General features: G+C 41.0%; 1 long non-coding RNA gene across 2 annotated transcripts in view; it reads right to left on the reverse strand.

Moving 5' to 3' along the window:
- The window catches only part of LOC137155012 (uncharacterized), a 234,411-nt gene that overhangs the window by 149,025 nt on the left and 65,720 nt on the right, over positions 1 to 19,666 (reverse strand). The gene's annotated exons all lie outside the window — the stretch shown is intronic.

The following is a 19,666-nucleotide window of genomic DNA, read 5'->3' on the forward strand; positions in this document are numbered from 1 at the left end:
TAAAATAAACCCAGTTCTTAATGCTAATTTGTAATTGTATGTTTTGAAAATGCTTTAGAGTCAAGAAAGCCAAGCACTGCTGAGAAATGCAAAGGCACAATCAGTTTTGTAGAAATAAACTCTACAGAAGTGCTGTACAGATAAAATGGGCCTTATTCCTTTCTCACTAATACCACTTTAGCGGTGCCACTGAAAGAGAATTCACCCATTAAATATCAGGAAGCCTTTTACTCAAATGCATCTTGTTTCATATCTCAAATAACTGAATGCTTGAGAGGCAAGAAACTTCATATTTTGGAATGTGATATAATGACCCCAAATTCAGAAGAAGAAGAAAAGATTTCATGACTAGACCTATGAGCAGGATGCTTTCCCAACCCGCCCAACTGCCAAAGTCCACACATTACGTATAGCCCAAATTCACACCCATCCTGCTGTTTGGCTTTATTAACAGAGAAAACAGTAAAATAATATAAAGTTCAGCTCATCTCCCTAGACTTGGCTGCTCCTAGAGCTCTTCCCTCAGGAGTGCTCAGCTCATATCCTACCTAGATCATCACTGAAGAGCCCCTCTGACCGGTCTTATTTCTGGGAAAGATGACAAGCCACCAGCATTAGTGAATCAACAGAACCTCTTAACCCTTTCTCTGTGGGATCATCGTCTGCTGACAGGTTGCCACAAGGTCATACTGCTAAAGTATTTGTTTTTCCTCAATACTTTTTAAAAAGTCTCATTTTAGGTCTATAATAAATGATACTAACAATTCTTGAAACGTATACAATCTTCATTTCAAAGCACTTTACAACTACTAGCTAATCAATCATTGCAACACCCTTAGCGTAAGCTATGGGCAGGTTTGTGGCGATTCTGATTAGGCATTTTAAGCATCATCATAACAAGGAATATATAAAAATCATGAAATATGACATATGATATACAGTGCATGGAAATATCAATTCACACAGCATTCCAATGTCCATTCTAGTGGAAAAAATTGAACATCTAACTAAAGAATAAGCAGCTGTATTGCTGTAAAACTGCACATCTTTAAAGTCTACATTTCGTTTGTTGCCTGAAAAGAATTGGAACCAGTCCTTGTCCAACAGAATGGTAAAGCTTTACAACTTTGAGTTAAAAGGGTGTGGGGGGAAAAACAGAAACTAGAAATGTTTTTTCAAGTGTAATTCAACGGAATAATAAAAACCCCCAGAAACCAGAAATAAAGGTTCTTTTCAAAGATTCACCTATCATGTCTGCCACTGATTTTCACAAGCAGTTTGCTAACCAGCCAGTTTTTTCTGATCATGTACTCTATGCTCACAGTGAGATCATGACAGATACCCAAATTAATTTTTTACCCAGGAGAAGCCACCATACATTCACACCCAAATTGATAGTACTAATGTCATCTTGCTGGTGGTAGCCAGGTGCTCTTATCTGACAATACTTGACAGGCAATAGAAGAAGAGCCCATATTGTTAAAATCAGAGATGGACTATTGGCTTGAAGAAACTGATTTTTTTGTTTCAATTACAGTGCTACTAAAAATACATGAAACGCAAGAATAGGAAAAGCGGTCTGCCTGTTACATAGCAGACAATTCATTATGGGATACAAGATTGATAGCACCTGCTAAACTTCCTGAAAAGGTGTCATTTTAATTTAAGCTATTACAAATATAACTTTTTTATAATTTCTAGCAAAGAAATACTAGCTTTTTTTCCCCCTGAAAACTGTCCTCATTGTTTATTGTATTATAGTCAAGATTCCAGTGCTTTCTATATTATTTTGTTCCTGGTTTGGATAATGAGCATATTGATGGCTTTTGTTGACTCTGCAGTGAATCACTGGGTTTTAAACTTCTAAAAGAAACAGCTGGTAGTCATTCCACAGCAGGGAATTCATCTATGTGATATCCACAGCACCACATCCCTCTAGCAAGCACAAGCTCCAAACAAACAGTACATCAAAGACTTTAGGGAAGCTGAAGGTAATTTGTGCTGCTTCAAATTCTCAGTGATAAGTCTCTGGCAATTATTTTGTATAGCAGAATAAAAGCTTCATAGTAATTAGACTGTACTGATAGGCTGAGGAATATGAGCGGAGAGAAAACCGAATAAGATGACCTCCTGACTCTATTTATATTCTCTCTCTCTCTCATACACACACACACACACACACACACACACTTTTTCCCCACAAGGGCCACAATTTGTAGGATCCCCTCAAACCCCAAAGCTCTTAATTTTTAACGTTTAATTTTGTATTGGCATTTTAGCTTCCTGTAAGAGGTTCAGTATATGACAAGAATTTCATCAGTGCAAAATTGCCAAAAGGCTTTTACCTGCTCTAGAAAAAACAGCGCTATTATTGTCTTACAAACAATATGCCCCATAACCCAGGTAGCGCCTCTTCAGGGACATTCATATCATTCAGAGTCTTATTCAGCATGATTTCTATTCCCTCCATCAATGAAATGTCCCCCCACAACATTTGTATTTCCCCCCCATCAATGAATTTTTTTTTTTAAATCTTGATTTTTTTCTTTTTAAGCAAGAGACGTATCTAATTGAATGTAATTAAAAATCACTCTACAGTCAAGAGAGATTTTAGCATTAAAGAATTCCTTGATGAGGTCAGTAAAATAGTGATAGGCAAAACCAGTTTAAGGAACATGGTAATTAATGACCTAAAGATGGATCCATTTTTTTGGTACTGTCACATCACCCAAATCAGTGGGGGCTTTCAAGGCATTTCCAGAAGCAATGTCTGTGAAAGAGAGACTTTTGGCAATGATATGGCCATTTCAGCTGAGGATGATATAAAGTAATTCCCCCATTTAACTACCACTATAGTCAGTAATGCTTACACTAAAAATAGCACACATACCCCTTTTCCTACTGATTGTAGCTACAGGAGAATCTTGCTAACATGCACTTTACTATACCTGGTAATTGTCACCAAGGAAACTCACCAGTTTTCATCACACAAACTTCATAGTCATTATACCCAGAAATCTCCCCCCAGATTTCAAGGAAAGATTTTAATAACAGAGGGCTGTTGTGAGATCACACATTATACAACATACAAAGGTGAGTTCTCAAAGGGCTCATCTACACCACAAAAAAAGAAACCCCCAAAAGGCCACAGCAGCAAGTCTCAGAGCCCAGATCTAGAGACTCAGGCTTGTGTTATGATGCTACAAGTAGCTGTGTATGGAGATGTTCCCCCTCAGACGGGAGTTCAGGCTCTGAGACCCAAACACCTCACCAAGCTTCAAAGCCTGAGTGGGAACATCCACCCAGCTATTTTAAGCACTGTTGCTTGAGCCCAAGTGTGTAGATTCAGGCTCTGAGACTCACTACTGCAAGGTTTTGTTTTTGTTTTATTTCTTTGAAGTATAGATGATTTCACAGGGTGGTTGAGACTGGGCCTCTCCCTTTGCAGATGCAGTTCACAAGTGCAAAATCTGCATTGCATTTTTGCCTTTGAAAAATGAATCGTGGGTATAAATCAGGGCACTTTAATCCCTAAGTACCAGACTTGCACCAGAAATCAGGTACTCAAAAGGTAGAAATAACAAGATTTTCAGCTGCTGGTGCACGACTGAAAGCGCAAATTTTGCATTTTCAAACTGCATCTGCAAAAGAATGAAAATGAAATGAAAAATTTGATAAGGGATCACATAATTACATTAGGAAGCATCATCATCAATCATGCAATGAAAACTAAACAAAACTAGCTGAAGTCAGAGTTTAAGGCCAGAAGGGACTGCCAGATCATGGTGACGTACTGAGGGGATATGTGGGAGGGGTCCATGCCCCCAGGTGCTGGCCTGGGGGGGCGCCAGCGAGGCCCTCAAAAGAGGAGCCTCCCCCCTGCTGTCGCAGGCAGCCACACCGACCCCAGCACAGGCCTGCCAGCGGCTGAGGACTCCCACTGGGGGGGAGCAAGTGTCCTCCCGGCCTCTCTGCCAGCACACTGGGCGCAATGAGGGAGCAGCGGGGATCAGAGGCTATCATGCCCCTCCCCCCCACCACTTGGTGGCCTGCGGGCATCTGCCTATCACCCCCACTCTTAGCCACCCCCACCATCCCTACAGCGGGGGAGGGGTAGGGGAGAACAGGAAATGGGCCCACAGACCCTCCCGCGTGGGGCACCGCTGCTGCCGCCGCCACCACCACCGACGGGGGCGGGGGTTGGCAAAAGGAAGTATTGGCCCCCCGAGTGCCGGAGACCCAAAGTACGCCACTGCCAGATCATCTACTCTGATCTCCTGTATATCACAGGCCACCACCACCCACCCCATAAACCCAACCAATGAAATTAACCCAAGTGTTACAGTCCTCAGAAAACTAGGACATGAAGTGCCACAGCCAGAGAACAGGAGGGACTGAGGTGCGCCATTGCCCCAGAATAGCAGGGACATGATTAAGTGAGATATACCCAGATAATCGTGGCAAGTGACCCAGATCTTCATGCTGCAGAGGAAGGTGAAAACCCCACAAGGTCTCTTGCCAATCTGGAATGGGGAAAAATTCCTTCCCAACTCCGCGTACGGCAATCAGTTAGGCCAGCAGTTCCCAATCTTGGGCTCACAACCCCAATTGGGGTCATAACGATAAAAAATGGGGTCGCAAACACTCTCGACAGCTCCCAGTCAGGAGCACGGGGCGGCCAGGTCACAGGCAGGCGACCTCACTTTTCCCTTTTCGCTTTGTGTCCTCCCTGCCCACTTGCCCGCCCTCTTCGCCACGGTGAGTAATGGGCGCGATGCAACACCCAGCAGTGCCCGGCTTGGGGCGGCGGCCCTGGAATGGGGAGAGTCACTGCTGGGGGGGGAGGAGGTGAGATGGGGGGGCACTAAAGAGGTGCAGCAAAAACAAACTTGCAGCCCAGGGGAAAAGGGATAAGGTGGCTTTAAGTCATTTTGTATCCTCCAAAGTCTGGGCTGATCTGGGAGCCAGAGGCCCTCGTGGCAAAACTGAGACAGCACCAGGGAACAGCGTACATTACAGCAGTCTGTTGCTGGATACCGATACATAGCAGCAGTGCTCAGAATCTCTGCAGTGTGCTCCCTTCCCACACTCGTAAGTCTCCATTTAGCAACTGTGAAATCTAGGGTTGTTCAAGAGTATGACTGCACAATAAATATAATCCACAGTTAAAGCAAAAGTATAAATGCCAGATAAATGGATTTAATAGCTATTTTAGGCTTTGTATTCAACGTTGTATTTTTTATTTTAAAAAATGTTAAAATAATTTTAAATGAAAAATATAAATACCATAAGCACTACAATGCCCTGACTTGTCTGCTGGGCCCATTTTCAGTGTTTAAATGGGGTCATGCTGAGTAAAAGGTTGGGAATCCCTGAGTTAGCCCTTAACATGGAAGCATGAACCAACCCCTCAAGCACTGGGTGCAACCTCAGAGCCCTGGTCCACACAGTCCAATCTCCTACCATGACAATCTCCCGTGCTTCAGAGGAAGATTACCACCCCTCATCCCATACACTGCTGGGAGGGGAAATCCCTTCCTGAGCCCTGCAGGTGGTTGCTGAAACCCTGAAGTATGAGCTTTTAGGAATATAAAACATAAACTGGAAGTGAGCCCTTCCCCCTACCATCACAGCAACCATGTCATACAATCACACTCTCTCTTAAAACTAATTTAAGTTATTTGCCCCCACTATTCCTACTGAGAGGCTATTCCAATATTTCACTCCTCTAATGGTTAGAAAGCTTCTTCTAATTTCCAGCTTCAATTTGTTCATGGTCACCTTATATCCATTTGTTCTTGTGCCAATGTTTTCCTTTAACCTAAATTGCTCTTCACTTTCCCTGGTAAGTAAATGATCCAAGTATGTTTTGTTTGGCAGCACTCATCATTTTGATACTGTTTGGTCATTTACCTGCTAATTTGCTTTATTTGGCCTCCCAGACACTAGCAGGAAATACTGTTGCTCTATTTTATAGCTATATCCATGGGGTCTCACAGATATTAGGGATTCCATAGCCAAGTTAGTCCTAGACATAGGCCTGAAAACATCCAGATAGGCCAGATACAGAAATTCCAGCATTCGGGGGCGAGGGGGGTTGCCTCCAGGGCTTTGCTTCAGGCTCATCTCTGGTTATTTGTAATATAACAGAACACATCCAAAACATTTCCTCCCTTTGTCATCGTCACAAAAACAACCCACTTATGTAACAATATTGTTGCTGTTGTATTTGTAAGCAGTGTCACTCTGAGGAACTTCACCAGACCCTTTGCTTCACATAATGCTGGTCGAATAGTGTTTGCAAACTCTACTTTGCTTCTAATGGAGGATGGTGAACTTCAAAAGAAGATTAGGCTTGAGCAGGAACATAACTCCATCTCCCCTTGCCCACCCATATTGACCAGTGTAGCTAGTCACTCACATAAAGGAAGCTTCACTCTGTCAAAGGCTGCAGTAACTTACCTCCCTCCGGATAAAAAGAGGGGGACATAGGAGGAGTGCAAGTGCAAAATCAGAACCTGTGGCCAACTTCTGTTGAAAATTTGGAGCACTCAAGATTTTTTTTTTTAAACTTGCCCACTATACCAACCATCAACAGTGAGATGAATTCTAAACTTTATATGTGCAGAACCCAGAAACACTCTAGAATATTATCCACAACTCAGACTATGTCTACACAGGGTTGAAAGACCCATGGCATGGCGTGGCTGGCCTGGGCCAACTGACTCAGGCTCATGGGACTCAGGCCGTGGAGCTTTAAAAAAGAAAACCAAACCACTGTGTAGACGTTCAGGCTCAGGCTGCAGCCCAAGCTCTGGAACCTTCCACCCTCGCAAGTGAAGGTTTACACAGCAAGTTTTCAGCAAGAGTCCGAACCCCACAAGCCCAAGTCAGCTGACCCAGGCCAGCCATGGGTTTTTTAATCTCTGTGCAAACATACCCTCAGAGGTACAACTAACTCAGCATCTATTAAACAAGTCCTGGGAGAGGATTCCAAAGTGCAGCACAATTTGCTCACTGCTTTATAACTGTACATCAAATTAGCAGAACTGGATGGTGGAAAGGGTTGTGCTACAGTAGACAGAGCCAAGTTCTACCACGAACATTTAATGTCTGATGCGTTTGATGTTGTATGCTTTCAGCATTACTTTGTTATTTGCACTTGATGGAATCTGTAAGTGTTTCACAGGAGAACTGGACATTTCTCAGAGAAATAGAGAAAACGAAGTCGTCTCGCATAGCATAATCTAAACTTTGACATGGCTTTCAGCACAGTGGGATTATCTACTGTCCTGTTTGGTACTTTGGAAGACTCCAGGCATTTTAGCTCGCCGTCATATCTCTAACCTGCTAAGTGCTCCCTTGGAATATATTCATTTCCTGAAGTCCCACTGCTGACGAGCATGATGCAATTCTCACTGGAGGTTTTTCCATTGATTTCAAAGCTATCTGGACTGGGATTATGTGTAGGAGTTAGAGGAATAACATCCCCCTGCTCAACAGTGCCCATCAGTTGCGATTGTGGCACTCTGAAATTCATATACGTTCAAAGGTGATATAAAATCATGGCAACACCAATTAGTTTGGTGTGCCAATGAGCAACTGGCGTATTTGAGAAGAATTGAGTTCTTCTATGTTAACCTGCCTGTAGTTTTAAGTAACCTGAAGAGAAAGAAACGCTACTGCACATTTTACGGGTCATGTTCTTTTAGTGTAGTGACCACATACTTCGAACTGTGTTGGGTTTTTTTGTTTTTTTTTTAATTTATTTAACCTTTGGGCTCCTCTGACTGTAGCATATCTTTGACAAAGAGGTACCTACAGGCAAAAGGAGAACTGATGCAGGCTTGAAGAAAATTGCCTTGTATGAGGACACTTACTGCAACTGAATATCTCTATAGGGAGCTTTGAATAGAGAACTATAGGCAATACCCAGGAGGAAGGCTTTATATAACAAATTACACCACAGCAGCAAATTTACAACAAAGTTATAACATGCTCCTTTGTCATTTATCAGCAGAACTCAGAATAGAAGGATAACATTTGGGATTTTGTTCAGATTTCCCACACTGGCAGTGTTTGGAGGTACAGTATAATAACTTTGAATCTACTCATCCATTCCCAGCTTACGGCTATTTTCCTACAATGCTGTTTTTTATGATGGCACTAAAGGCTCCATGTACTAGCAGTTTGCACTAGTGTTGCAATTTTATTGTCAAGTCAAAAATGCTGATGCACAAAATTACTGTAGGTTTAGCAACTGTTAAATTGGCACAGCCATTTCTGCAACAGATCCAGTGCTCTAGACTGGGGAAATTGAAAGATGTAAATCAAATCAGACCTGTCACATATTAAGCATCCATCTAACTGCAGCAGCAATAAACTAACCATATCCCCTGTGTATGTGTTTGCATCATCCATTTCTAGAATCAGGCACAGAACCCAGTGCTATAACTGTTCCATATGAATCAGAAGTAGGATTAGGACCTCAGTGTGCAAGTTTATTCCTTTTGCCTTTTAAAGGGAAAGCTCCTATTTATCATTGGCTAGATTATGAACACATTACTCACATTAGTGAGCAGTCACTCACATAAATTGTTCATTTGGCTTCAATGGGACTACATGGATGAGTAATGCTGTTGTGAAGGGTTCACAATCTGATATTCTGAAAGGTATTTGGATCACTAAATCTAATTGCAATAAAAGAGGTTGTGGGCTAAAGTCAGGGACGCTGAGAACGTTTCCACCTTCAACAAGCAGACTGTTCCTGGCCCCTAGTTTCCTGTAGGATTATTTTGCTCTGACATGGGTCAGATTATCACTGTTCCCATTATCTGTATGGATCTGAAATGTGTGTTTACTATAGTAATTAGAACAGTTTATGAAAGGGGGGGCACTTTAGTGATTTTTTGTTTAGTTTTTTACATGTGGAAATAATTCCCCCTCATTTTGAATTTCAAAATATGCTACCTATTCTAGAGTAGGTTAAAAGGTGGGGGGGGGGGGGGAAGAGGAGGACATGCAAACATTTTGTTCTATATTTTTCCAACTTTTTTATTTCAAAATTTGAAAAATTTCAACTAGCTGCAATAGTGATAAAAAATTATGAAGGAGGAAGGACCAAAGCTCCAAATACCATGGAATAGATTGTATTAAATAGGTAAAATATCAAGTAACTCTATGGTACTAATAGTGAAGCAGCAAAAAGCTGATTAAAAATAGTTCAACAAAGAAATAAGCAAGAAAAGCGTGATTTCTTTAAAGCTAGGTTAGTAGTATCAGAGAGACACAGGATTAAGCTTTAGAAAAACAGACACAGGAAAAAGAGAAGTGCTACAAGAAAATGTATCAGCAGCTAAACAACTAATGTTCTCCATGTCCACTTTAGTGGAAAAGAATTGAAAATTTATTCGGCAAGGTTAATAACTTGGTTGCTGACCAAATGAGATCAGATGAGAACACCTAATCACTTGGGGGAAGGGGAGAAGGTTCGGAAGGGAGAAGGTTACATAACAAAATAATACACTTGTTTTTAATCTAGACTTGGAAACATGTCTGGAACAACTTGACAATTAAGTGATGTCAAGAACATCAGAATTGGGGGGGGGGGTGGTCTCTGCAGACAAAGAATCAATGGATCCTGTTGAGTTTGCTGAGAGTTTCTGCCTACACTGCTGAAGTCAAAAAACAAATGTATACAAATTGAGAAGGTTTACAGGTTCTCTTCAAGGAATAAGATGCTGCTTAGATTCTACAGTGATGAGCAGTCTGTAAGTACCTTAGCTAAATTAGATTAGATAAAATACATAAAAGTAACAATGGCACATCAATGCTATTTTTTATCTGACTTACAAGATAAGGAAATAATCAAATATTAAGGATCTGTTTCTTGAAGGTAGAAAAATTCTAGTCTTTCTTGGACTTTGGCCACACACAAAGAAAACAGAGAGTAAAGACATTCCCTTTGCAATTTCCAGCCAAACTGCTTGTGTAGCACAAATGGAAAATGTTCGACTTATTTGTTACCAAAACAGCACTCATCTGCTTAATAAAATCTAAAGAAAAGAGCACAAAGATTTAGGAAGACATGAACCAAGATTGTGCATCATGGTAAAATATTGGCTTTTCTCCATTTATTTTACTCCTGTTTCTCTGCTGTGTTCTCAGATTTTAGGGGGGTGTTTTTTTAAATGTGGGTATAACCACTGAGGGCTAGATTGTAATTTGGAGTACAAGGGGAGGAGAGTAATCCCCTATGCTCCAGTGCAGGCTATGGAACCCTTGAAATTTGGGTGTGCAGGAGAAAGTGTAACCCACTGCTAAGTGTTCATTACAAGTCCCCCTCTCTGCCCAATCCACAGAGGATATGAGAGTAACAACCCCAACCAGAAAGTCTTTGCTTTTTTCACGCTTTGAGCTCTAGAGATTCCTGGTTCAACTTCTCACGTAGCAGATGCCACATAAGCAGGTGTTGTGCATCCCCTCACTCCACTTTCTTCCACATCAGAGCAGGTGGGGGGGCGGGGGGGAAATGAAAAGAGTCTTTGGTCCACCTCCTACTACTACTTGACCAGTGCAATGGAGCCAATGCAGGTAGCCCTGTACAGCCAGTGCGGGTAGTCCTGTTATTTGCTGCTGGTGAAGCCCAGCAGTAAATTGCTACCCACCTTGCACAAAGAAGAAGCCAGGTGACATTGTGTCTCTGAGGCATCCGAGTCCCACTGCCTCCTGAGATGGAGTAGTTTAGGAAACCCCACCACCACCACTGCTCAGGGCTATAGGCCTAAAAAGCCACCATCCAGCCTTCAGTGAGCACTTTGTACTTAGCTCCAGTTCAGTTCTTAAATCAGCAGGAAGCTGATGCAGCGAAGCATTTGGGGGAATTTTTGGACATATTTTTAGCTTTATGAAAATGTTTCAATATATTTCCACATAATTCTTGGGTAAATTATTTCATTAGAAACCCAAAGAAGATTGAGTCACGAACCAGTAGGAAGCTAATAAAGCAAGGCATCCGAGTGGACCCTTGGCATTTTTTTGTCTTTACTTTCAGCTACTTGAAGCTTCTTTGATGCTTGATTGTGAAAGCTTGTTAAAACCCTTAGGAAGAAAGCTCAAGTAATTTGTATAGACAGTTCAGAAGAATTTAAAATCCAGAGCCAGCTGAACACTGCAGAGGGGGTTTATGAACAGTCATCTGAATTCCAAATGGCTGTTTGTTTCAGCCATGTTTGATAAAGGGCTCTTGGAAATATAAAACCTGCCTGGAGAGAGAACTGCAATGGGTTATGGACATCCACTGCAAAGGGACCCCAAACAGAGCCACTAAAGAGGGATAATGGTTAAGGCAGGGGGACAGCTTCAGTTCAGGAATTTAACTTATCTTTTTAAAGTACTTATATGGCCCTTATTACCACAGCATCTAAGTGCCCCACAATTATTAATGCATTTATCCTCACCACATATCTGTGAGGTAGGGCAGTGCCATTATCCCCATTTTTCAGATGGGAAGCTGAAGTACGAGAGGGACCAAGTGACTTGACCAAGGTCACACAAGAAGTCTGTGGCAGTGCAGGGGTTTGAACCTAGCTCTCATGTCCTAGGGTAGTGCCATAACCACTTCTTAGAGCCCTTAAATAGATCTGTCAATGAGACTATTCATGTGAATAAGATGAGTAATTTGTGATAATTGGGCCTATAAATTTACTCTTATTGTGAACTCAATTGTAAAGGGTATGTGAAAGTTCATAAGATGTCACAATAATCTATAACAACTGTCGATGGGAAAAGATATAAAAGAGACAGACTGAACTAGTGTAAACAAAAAGGGACTATTGACATAGTTCAAAGACCATGTTAAAAATCATGCTTGGAAAAAACAGAAGAAGATGTGAACCAGAAGTTAATGAACCAAAATGGGTATATCAGATATGGGGCCTCATTGGTGGACCAAATAATGAGGGGATGGGCTATTCTGCCCACCAGTCACTTTCTGGGGCCTTAAAGAAACTGTGGGGAAAAAATAGGGAAGAACAGCCAGTGGTTACTGGAGCGAGCTTCACCGTCATGGCTGCCACCCCACCATTTCCTGGAATCCATGGCGTTCATTATTCTGAGTCTGAGAAATGACCTGACCACAGCAGGCCAGAGAGAGGGATCCAGATGACATCATCCTCCCTCTTCCCCCCATCAGCTCCAGCTGAATCCCCGACACCACCTGAGATTAAACAGGATTTAACTTTAATAACAGCAGCAACCACAGCTCATCTCAACTAGCTTCTTTTCTTTTACCCAAAAGCACAATTATCATCATCTTTAATACTATCTAAGAGACAGACAAACAAGGAGGACTTTCCTTATAAAACTCTCTCCAGCTAAAGGGAAAGGGAACAAGAAATCTTGTTAAAATGAAAGCCTTACTTAATACTTCACATTTCAAATGCTTCAATAATTTTTCTCTCATCTGTACCTTTAATAAAAGGTTAAAAGGATTTTTAATAATGTTTGCACCATGGTACTGAGCAGGTTGAGGTCTCTGTATACCAAAGCCTGAACCTTGTTTAACTCTGTTTAACGTTGGACAGTGAATGGGTTAACCCCTTTGACCCATATATTCCATCTAAATACAACAGTAAGGATTTGCAGGACAGGACCCAAAACGTTGCTTTCCTCTGGTGAGGACAGGCAGTGGCATTATTGCCTGCTTGGCTTCTGCTTGTGTTTGGCCATGTATTCCTGATGCTGAGAGAGGCTGAGCACCTGTATCTCTGGCAGACTTCACAGGGAGTAACAGTTGTCCAGTTCTTCTGTGTATCAGGACCACGCTGCTTTTGGTTACTGGCAGGAGTACCAAAAATACTGTCCCATCTAATATTATGTTCACACTGTACTGAGAATAATAAAAGGCTGAGATATGTTTACACTTCAACAATTTTTTAATTTCTGCTCTTCAATCAAAACTGTACAGAAATCCTTTCTATCCTTTAATAAATAAAACGTACATGCAGAGGAAATAAAGTACAGATGCATCATTCGAATACACAAATGCCATTTTCAGAGAGGACTGTGAATCGGGTTCCTTTTGCTGCTACAGTTTACAATTACTTATCACATTAGTTCCTAATTGTCTTTTCAGAGTGCACTCAATTACAAAATTAGAATCCTTATCTTCCTGTAACAGCCACCTCCTAGACGTATCCCCGTAAAATGTATAAATTGACTAGAAGAATATTTTCCTTATACCATTCCTGTTCATCAAAAGGTTGTCCTAAATCAAAGCCTGAGTGTGCCTTTTATTCCCAGTGAAAAAACACAACCCAGCCGACCAGGGGTGGGAGGAATTGGCTTATTACCCATTTGCTTATTCAGAGACCAGGTGGCGTCCTGGATTAACTCTTTTCCCTACTGCACAAAATCATAACTCATAACTTTGTTTACTAACATATTAATTCAAGGCTGTAAATGTTCTTCTATAGCATTCATCTTAACAGCAGCACTGAATTAAACAGAAAAAGATGCCCTTTCTTTCTTCTTTCCTCCCTCCTTGGGGTAAAATCCTGATTCTGTTTTGTGCAGCTGCCATTCTGTCCACACACTTTCAACAGGCTTAGCCAATTAGTAAAGTCAATTATTAAAATGGTCAATACAATAATACACACTCCTGCAGCTGAAATTCCGACTAATTTCTCATGTTGTGAGCGAGGAGCAAAATTCTTCCCGGTACGGTCAAAATAAATTTCCCACTGGCTAATCCAGTAAAGGCCAAATGCAAAGCCAACTGAAGTCAATGGAAAAACTCCCTGGGAACAGTGCTAAATGGTTCTTGGGTGTTGAGTGGACTTAACAGCACAGTATGTGTTGTGTTCAAGAAAAATAAAATCTGAGCACCTTTCAAGGCTGTCAGGACCAAACCTATATTTCATCCAAAATAGGAGAGCTCTGGCATCCTACAAATTCAAATGGTAATAGCCTGTGAAAGAGGAAAGTTAAATATTAATGCTTGTACAAATGACAAGCCTCATACATTTTCAAAAGCCTTTATTTGCCTTTCCCCACTTCCCAGCATGCTTGCTATTTGCATTCTCTCCTCGGGAAAGACTTAAATAAGATTTGCCACACCAATCCATAATCTGATTATAATACAGTCAGTTTTATTTTTTGTATCTCTTCGTTTATTTATATGTGAACACGGAGACATGATGAGCTGAATTTTAATATATTATCACGACTGGGAGACTAAAACAGCTTAGCAGGTAGCAGTGGTTCTGAAAGTTCCAGTAAAGAAAGCTTAAAATCAAGCCAGGACACTCCTCCATCTTTCATTTAGCAATATGGGACTATAGGAAGGACAGGGTAGTCAGTCAACCTCCTGACGCCTGGTCATGACCAAGTTGAGAACCCATCCACTAGCTTTTTATTCTGGAGACAGTGGTTCTAATTCTTGTTTTAGGTCACATGTGTAATGATTGGTATGGTCTCATCCCAGTTCTTAGGGGACATTATTATTCCCTGCATCAATGTACTAGGTGCTGTACAAACATATGGAAAAATAGTCACTGAAGAGATCTTGCGGTCAAAATCCCACAGGACACAGTACAGAAACACATAACGTCTAGATTGAAGGTCCAATCTCAAAGTGGTGCAGATTTGTGAGAGTGAGAGAATGGATTCGGATGAGGGCTGGTGTGGGAAAAGATACAATGGTGAGAATGAAGGAGAGATACAAAAGGAGCCATTTAGGAAAGAAGCTTGAGCAGAATGTTTGCATGGGGAAGAGAAGTGGATGGAAATGAAAGCAGAGACATAAGCGGGCAGTTCGGAGGGTAGCACAGAGCCGTGTAAGCAAGGACAAGAAGCCTGAACTTCATGCAGAATGCGAGAAGATACTGAAGAGAATGGAACAGGACAGTGATAGAGCAGAGCAGCAACAGAAGGAGATGATTGTGAATAGAACTGAGGAGGGCATCCTGAGGTGTGCTGAGGCCAGAGAAGAGAAGGTTGTGATAGTCAAGGTGGGGGATGAATAAAAGCTTTAGCAGTGGGGGAGGGGAGGGGAAGGGGATTGTTAAAATGCTGTAGAGTAGGAGCAACAAGATTTGGTCAGAGCCTGGCTGTGTGTGGACGGATAGAGGGTGGGGGTGGAGGGGCAAGGAGGAGAGGAAAGGAATAAGTATAACCCCACCAAAATGACAAGCACGGATAGACAGGAGGATCACAGCGATGGAAGTAGAGGGGAAGGAGAAAAGATGAGGTTGATTATTATAAAATCGAGTATCATCAAAACATCCAGTAGGGTTTCAAACTATGCATTTAAGCAGAGCTCACTAGGAAGGTTTGAACCTATTAAGAAGCAAAGCAGTAGGGGCCTGATCCAAAGCCCATTAAAGCCAATGAGAGTTTTTCCATTGACTTCAATGGGCTTCAGATCAGGCCCTTGTGGAGTAGTGCATTATTTACACAGGGAACACTCTATAACAGAGAAATATCATTCAATATTTAAAAAGTTGTATTGGCCGGAAAGTGATGTGAAATTATTTCATCATTTCTAGGTTAACTGCATACATTTAAAACAAGTGGCTAATCATTATTAATTCCTCTGGCATCCACTGTGCTAACAGTAACCATTATTAACCTACTTGACAATATGTGGATTCCTTTGGCATTAATGTGGTTGTAATATGTAAATCCATAGGAATTCAATTGTAAATTAGCATTATTCAATGTACTTAACTTCATTGCATAATTCTGCAATTTGTGCAGAAGGAAATTACATGCCGACTCCTGAGACATGCAGCTCTGAAAATGCATAAGACCTAATGTGAATAATTTGTACCTATAATTGCATAAATGTGTAAGCAAAATACATAAGGCAGTCACAAAAAGTTTTTAAAAAGGAAATAAAGCACTTCTATCCTTACCAGTGTTGCTTATTTTTATGAAAATGACTAGTTGCATTAGCAAGTTGCATTAACTACTGGGGTAATATTGCTCTACTTAAAAGCTGGCAGTCTATTTGCAATAGTACAATCTCTAATGTAAAACATATTAAGAGGAAACTTTGGGTGAACTGATTTTAATTCATCAAAAAGTCTCTCCAGGGACTGATCCAAAGACTTAATTGGCTTCAGGGGGTACTGGAATCCTAGAATCCAGGGCTCTGCTCCTGGATGAAATTGAAACATTTCTGCCTGTGAGTCAAACTCATCAGACCTTCAGGAGAGCCAGGTCCCAGTTTCTAGTTCTAACTAGTTAGTTCCTGAGTCAGCAGGGACTGAAAGTGTTGCATGCTCCTCGACTTGGCAGGATAAGCAGCACCCATTGCTCTTTGCTTACCAGAGCCTCTCCCAGCTGAATCAGTCTCTCTCTATCTCCTGGTATTTGTACAAGGCTCAGCACCAAGGTAGCTGACTCGGAAGCAATGTTGATAGAATCCAGATTTTTCCCTGGCCAGAAAGACGACAGAGGAATGGGGGCATCTATACAGCTTTTTGGGGATGGATAAAGCAGAAAACATTGGGGTGTAAGAAGTAGTTCTCTCTAACCAAGGACTCAAACATTTCCCTGGACAAGGGATTAATCATCAAAGAAAGAATGGACATATTAGGGGAAATCACAATCTAAAACATTTCTCATCCCAGTGTAACACTACTTAACATGATATAGGATCTGACCCAACGCCCACTATCATCAATGGGAAGACTCAGATTTCATTGGACTAGGTCCATAATGCTGGATGATTTATTTAAGTGCAATAAGACACAGTCTTCATTGGAACCTGATCCTGCCAGACATTCACATACAGTCACGTATATGCAAAGTTATAGTGGCAGTTGAAAAGGAAACAAACAAGTGGTTGCCATATCAATCCATACATCTGCAGATGTTTTCACTTGCTACTGAATTATTCTATTGTACCTTGGTTTGAAATACCTTTTGTTCTCTTTATCTGAAATTAGGAGATTTAAAGTATACAACATCTTAATAATGCTACCTGCATCATTCAGATAAATTAACAGTGAGCAGTCACTGAAGCAAAGGCAGATTTTTCTCAGATTACTCTTTCAACATAAAAAAATATTCTGCACTACCACCAGGAGTAGTGTTTATTAAACATTTACAGTGGGTTATTTAAGTTCAGTACATTTCCCATCTTTTTAAATAACCTTTTCATAACATTTTAAACTTTCAATGTCCTTCTGATTTAGTCCAGGTGATAAATAAAGCAATCTTTTTTAACATAATATTTTTTCTGTAGCAGTCTTGTAAACATTCAGAAAAAAAGAATGTTACCATTACAACTAAAAAAGGGACAAACAAATTCAACAAAATATTTGTGAAATTTTCTCCTATTTATGAAAAGGTTAATTTTTTGACTGAAAACAGAAGGAAAAGGTTGTTAAAATGTTCAGAATATGTTGTCCCAGTTTATTGCTGAAATTCAAATGTTAGTAAAAACATTTAATCAAAATTTCACAAATTTATTTATTTATTTTACAAGTTCTGGTTACCATCTTTTATGCCTAACATTCTTATTCTTATTTTTTCCGACAATGGATTATTCACACGCTACGTAAATAAGTTAGCTGTATCCATATTGTAACATTGTGTTAATTTAGTGCAGCAGTTTATAAGCAGGAAATGAGCCAGGCAGTTTTGATATTGTTTAAGGTGTTATGATTTTCAGCCAACGCCTCTTGGCTTGAAAATGGCACACACATTTTGTGTTTATCCATGAGCGAAATCACTACTGATGTGATGATGATGTGGAGAGTTTGAAGAGGCAGCTCATCTGGAAGAGAACATGTGTGGGACCAATGAACCTCAGTTTAATCAATGTCAGTAAGTCACCAGTAGTGGAGAAAATTGATCTCTCTCCTCTGTAACTATTTGGTTTGTTTAAGCTTGGAACTGAAGAGACCCTGGATTTGGTTTTCCTGCTTAATATTTTCTTTTGGGGGCCAGATAGGACAGGGCTGGTAAGCTATGGGAGAAAATAACCAAAGGAGATCCAAGGGAAACACAGGTAATTGGACTTAGAGAACTCTTTCTACCTGCCTTGACAAAGCTCCAAAGCAATTCTCCTTCTAATAAAAAAGCTTAAGGAACCCAAAGACATTCTCATCTCACACCGTGCAACTCCATTAGCTTCAGCAGAGTTCCTCTTGATACACACCAGTGTAAAGTGAGATTAGAATGAGGCCCACAGTGTGCAAAGACAGCAACAGTCAGAGATGAAGGCAGATGCTGTATTCACAAAGCAGCAGCAGAGGACAGAACAAATGTAAACAATAAAGGTATATGTTTCATGCCTTTAAAAATAATGAAAGGTAACCTCTTTAGACATAACATTACGGAGATGGTTGCTTTCAGGAAAATAGCTTGAGAAGTTTATCACCACCCACCCCCAAAACAAACACCCCAAACTTTGGGAAAGTTCAGCTCTAAATCTGTACTTTGTGGTTCAGCAGAGTCAATGAAGCTATACTGATTTATAGCAGCTGAGGCCTGATTCTCCTCTCACAACAGCATAACTTTGCAGTATGCTGTGCTTTTAAGGGCTGAGCTTCCCAGACAGAGAGTCTAGGCAAGGGGTTGTGGAGCTCTTGCTGTTAGGCACAGCCAGTTGAAACCAGACTCAGAATAAACCAGATCTCTTGCAAGCACATTAAACACCAAGTGCTGTCTGAACACCCTAAACTCCACTGATTTCATTCTAGTTACTCCTGAATAGAGAAAGGAGAATCAGACCTCATTTACATTTATATAGATTTTGGCAGCACGGTGGTAAATTCTAGCATATTCAGAACTTCTGTTGGTTTAAATATGGACAGTTGGATTCCCCTGTTTAATTTAATGTCAGTGAGCCTCCAACAATTGTTATGATTATTTATCACTTCTGTTGTGGTAGTGCATAGGAGCATAGTGCATAGTAGCCCCAGTCGTAGTTCAGGACCCCATTATGCCACTTGCTGTACAAACACATAAAGACACAGTCCCTGCCCTGAAGAATTTACAATCCAACTACACAACAAGAGAATGGGTGGATGCAATGAACAGATTGTTTCCGTGCGCTCCTCCCCAATCAGAGAATCCTAGTTAGCATAATAAGCAACAGTCCCAGAGTCTCTGCATAAGAGCCTGAAGTCACAAGATACGCCAAAGCTTTTCGCTTGCAGACATAATGGGTCCGATCTTGCTCCCATTGAGGTCAGCAGGCTACGTTTATCACTCATGATAAATTCTAATACAGAGCCTTCCACCGTGAGCACTTGGCACCAAAACTGAGTTACAACACTCAGTGTGGCTCGCTATTTCTCAGATAAAAAAAAAAAAGGCAGCTGTGGCAGTGTGAAATGTCAGTAGTGGATATATTTCTCTTTATGTTTTACCAGCAAAAGAGCATATGCATAGTATGGGAACGACGATCTGACATCTCTCCGTCCTGTGAAACACTTGTAAGTTTATCCAAAACTGTAGCTGCAAGTTTCAATTCAAATCTCAAATGATTGCTCATCCAGTTACATGTAAGCAGGTGGCAGGTGTTTGTCACTCATAGAAACAAACAAGCAGGTTTGAGAGAGAGATACAAGCATTGTTACTCTGTGCAGTCTCACTAGATGGAATTCACCCCTTCCTCTCCCCACCATTGTCCCACATAAAAAGCTTG

The sequence above is a fragment of the Emydura macquarii genome, unplaced genomic scaffold (assembly GCF_026122565.2).
Source record: "Emydura macquarii macquarii isolate MOO-44397 ecotype Brisbane River unplaced genomic scaffold, CSIRO-AGI_Emac_v2 contig_1348, whole genome shotgun sequence".
NCBI lineage: Eukaryota > Metazoa > Chordata > Testudines > Chelidae > Emydura > Emydura macquarii.